This window comes from Cavia porcellus, unplaced genomic scaffold, assembly GCF_034190915.1.
Source record: "Cavia porcellus strain 051 isolate PalLab524CR breed Dunkin Hartley unplaced genomic scaffold, mCavPor4.1 scaffold_4, whole genome shotgun sequence".
NCBI lineage: Eukaryota > Metazoa > Chordata > Mammalia > Rodentia > Caviidae > Cavia > Cavia porcellus.
Window position 1 is genome coordinate 50,987,645 of NW_026947487.1, and position 4,655 is coordinate 50,992,299.

Genomic DNA, 4,655 nt, shown 5'->3' on the forward strand with positions numbered 1-4,655 from the left:
AATTGTTTATCCGCTCATGTTCTCCCCGCCCACAGAATCCTGACTCTGGAATACACAGGAAGTATGTCTGAGTCTGCCCCTTTTCTCAAGCCCTGTTTTCTCCACCATTTGTGTCTCTGTCTCCCATATTTCACATATATTCAAATTCACGCATACACACATATGCTTCCCTTGGAAAATCCACAATAAAATATCTTGAAGTAAAGTCACCTTAATAGTAAAAAGTCAAAGTGAAGAAAGGCAAAGTTAATAACTTGATGCATGACTATCAAAAAAAAGTAGTATCTTTTTAGCAAATGTCTTTTTTTCAGTGGCCAGAGATAATTCCTAGGTGCTTATTACTCACCTGAGCATGCAAATTTTAAATAACTTGTTCTGTTATATCCATTCTCTGACATCAATTCTTTCAGCAATTTCCTTGTAAAATTACATTTGCGCTCCTGTTCGCTCCCATAAAGCAATGAACCAAAGAAGTGTGGAAATCTCAATTGTCTTTCATGCCAGATTTAACCTTCTGATACACGCATTAAATACAGATTAACATCTTGTCTCTGAGAAACTTACATTTAGTAGACAGTCCCAAGTTTCATTAAAATATAAATCAATATTTCACAATTCACGATAAGCAAGCTAGCAAGGCAGGGCACCTGTTCATCGTTCTGGGTGAATCTGTTTCTCCAGCTCAGCCACCACACACTCCGGGGAAGCGAGGGTTCTTTTAGAACAATCAGCCAGTGAGTTTTCCTAAAAGTATGAAAGGGGATAAAATGGACTTTTCCAGACCCACAGTCTCAATTCTGGAAGGGGTTCTCAAAATGAATCTAGGAAATCCAGCCTAGCTGCGTGAAGCTGGAAGCTCCTCTCTGAGGGAAGCCTGGGTATGCTTCAGTGATTCTTCAAAAGCCGTGAGGAGAGCCAGAGTCACCACTTCATCAGGAAATGAATTCCTCCAGGGGTCAGCCTCATGCCGAAGTGAAACTCACTTTGTGTCTCATGCCAGATGAGCAGCTCCGTAACCACACAGCGGTTAGAGGAAGCTTTCTACCGCGTCCCGGAAACGGAGGTTGGCTCTGGGCGCTGGCATCCAGCAGGGTCCCAGGAGGTAAGTGGAACTTGGGCTGTATCGAGAGCAGAAAGAGCACAAAAGCAACACTGTCTACCAAGTCTGCAGCCACATAAATATGGAATCAACAGGTTGAAAAAGTTAAACAATAAAATAAAGTAAGATAGGGATGACACACATCATTTAAAGTTGCAATAGGAGCTCAAAATCCCATGTCCCATCCTTGCATGACTAAATTCTCTGAGCCATAAAGAAATAATAATAATCACTGCTCTTTCGTTATTTCAGTGTCCCTTTGAGGACAGATCCAAGTCATCATTTTTCTCTGTAATTTGTGTTTTTTTCTCACTACTGAGCTACAGAAGCCCTAGAATGGGGGGCAGGAGTCAGCTTTGCGTAGGAGTCCACCATCTGAGAAACCCATGCTGTGACTGCTGATAGTAAATACGACTCTTAGTCCTTACCTCTCCTATACAACGGAAATTATTACACTCAGTTGTGTCAGTGGAATATTAGAGAAATAAATGGAATATTTATGGTGAAACGTGCTGGAATTATTGTGGGTCTAATGCAGTCCACAGACTGCCCTTCAATACTGAGCAAGCCAAAGACACTTTTTCCCCCTAGCTTAATAAAAATTGCCCCCTTTGAATATGTTAGTTCTTTCAAGGTTAATGTGTGGCCCAGAGAACACAGGTAAGTACAAAGTTAGTCATTCTTATAATAGTTACACCTAGTTGAAAGTGGCATTGGTGGTGGTGAAGCTTATTTATGAACTCAGTTGCCTTGGAGCAGCCTATGGGATCAGCTCAACCCACTTTTGGGTGTGCCACAGTGGGTCTTGCAGGCCCCTTCCTCTCTGGCTCTGGTCCCCTGGTCTGCTAACATAAAGGAAGCCCCTTTGCTCTGCCACGCCCTTCCACCATGATATCTATGCCTTGAAGCCAGCTGACTATGGTCTAAATCTCTTGCAAACATGAGCCAAATGAAAACTCTCTGTTAAACTGTGGGTTTCGGCTATTGTGTCTCAGTGACAGAGAAGCTGACTAATTTCAGCACCAAAATGCATTTCTTGCTGATGAAAACTACACAGTCTGGTTCTGAAAATGCGCATGCTAAAACAGATGTGCCTCAATGGTCTCTAGAGAAGCCAGGTTCCAACCCCAGGAAAGCATCGCTGTGGAGGAAAGGCCACAGGCACAACTCTTGTGCTCTTGCTGGGACATGACACCTTGGGATTGCATGCAAGAACTACTTATCGTAATCTAAATTGCAGGGTGATGCAAGTAAAAACAACAGAGCCAAGCCCAACAGAAGCATGTTCGGCTCCCTCAGCATCCCACGGCAGGCAGATACAACTACGTTTCAGGACTGCTGTGAGCAGCTCTGTGTTTAGGAAGACCCCGTGGCTCACAGTATCAAAGAAATGAGTATTCTCAGCTGTCAATGTAAAGGCATGCAGAATGGTACAGCGAAGGCCAAGAAAATGTGAAGCTTGGAGACCCGCTAAGATAGCGAAGATCCCCCTGGTTGATATCTGGCCCAGGCCTTTGGAATTTTTTCTGGAACATGATGACCCTCCCAGTTAGCATTTGAAGAGACAGCCGTACCAAGTAGACTAACTTGCAAAGAATTACGAGCAAGGTCTGGTGATGAAGAACAAGAACACCCCTGCTCTCCACTGAGGAATGCCCAGACATCCCTCTGGCTAGAGGGGATTTCAGAATGGATTTTTAAAAATCTAACTTTCAGACTGCAAACTATCTGAAAGCCAGAGTGCTCTTCATGCTTTGTAAATTTGAGATGATTTCTTTTATCAGAACTCCTAGAGAAGTATTAAAATTTATATTCACTTATTTTTTCTTCTACAAGGCCTTAAAATCCTTAATCATTTCAGAGTGATCTCAGGAATGATTTTCCCAGGGAATTTTAATGGTCTTATAAGACAGTAAGTACAATTATGTCTAAAACATAGAGAAACCAAGTCAATAAAGTTAGTCTGAGATCAAAGGCACTAAAACCAGTATAAAAGATTAGGTCCTTAGCAGTTTGGAGCTTTCAGTATTGTGTGCCTCTTTTAAGTACTATACTTGGGACACTGCAGCCATCGTATTGAAAATGAATATAAAGCCACAGAATGTGAACAGCAAAAATTCCTCCCTCTGTTTGTATACCATTGGGCAAGGGATGTAGCTCAATGGTGTAAGCACCTGCCTGGTAAGTGCAAAGTTGTGAATTTGATTTCCGGAAAAAAAAATAGTATTTGTGTACAATTATCTGGGGCAATGTGTGAGTCAAATTAACTTTAATTTAAAAAGATAACTGACTTGCTTTTCCTTCTCTATGCTCCTAGAAGGGCACCAATAGTCAGGACCTTTGGTTATTTCCTGGAAGTCAGTGACTAATTAAACTGGAAGAACCTGAGGTTATTTCCAGACAGGTGATAACAATACCCTGAATATAAATAATGTTCCGTAATGCCACTTTCATGGCAGGTCTTGCTGAAATTTCTCAAAACAGAAATAAGCGCTGTTACCCTGCAAAGCAGGAAACATCAAAAAAGGTTCACAATGAGCGGTCAAAAACTGAAAGCTTTCACGCTAAAATCAGGAATGAGACAAGGACTCCATGGTCACCATTCCTATTCAGTATAGTTCTGAAACCATTATCCAGAGCAATCAGACAAGAGAAAGAAAGAATGAAGATAGGAAAGGAAGAAGTAAAATTATTATTATTTGCAGATGACAACATACTCTCCATAAATGGCCAAAAACAACTCCACCAGGAGACTTTTAGATTTAATAACCAAATTGATCTGTGTGGATGGATACAAAGCTGACACCCAGAAATCCACAACATCTGTAAACAAATACAAACTCAGCAAGAGAGAGATCAGGGAAACCACGTCTCCTGCAATAGCACCAAGAAAATGAAATACTTAGGAACCAATTTAACAAAGGAAGTAAAAAGATTGCTACATTGAAAATTTTAGTACTCTGAAAAAGGAGATTGAAGAGGATTTCAGAAAATGGAACGATATCTCTTATTCTGGGACAGGAAGAACCAATACAGTAAAAATGACCTTGCTCTCAAAAGTGTTGTATATATTTAATGCAATTCCAATCAAAATACCTTTAGCAAACCTCACAGAACTAGAGAAAATATTCCTAAAATCTGTTTGGAACCACAAGACCTAGAATGGTAACAATTCTGGGCAGCAAAGGCAAGGCAGGGGCATCATGATCCCTGACTTGAAATTATACTGCAAAGTTACGGTAATAAAATCATCACAGTCCTGGAAAAAAAAACCCAGACCTGAGGATCAATGGAACATATTAGAAGATGCAGATACAACTCCAAACACACTCAGTCACCTTATTTTTGACAAAGGGGCCAATCATGTACACTGAAAGAAAGATAGCCTCTTTAACTGCTGGAAAAACTGGCTTTCCCTATGCTGAAGACTGAAGCTAGATCTGTATCTATTATCATGCACTAAACTAAAATCAAAATGGGTCAAAGCTCTAAGCATTAAAACAGAAACAGAAAATCTGCTGAAAGAGAGAACAGTTAGAACTCTTGAAGACATAGG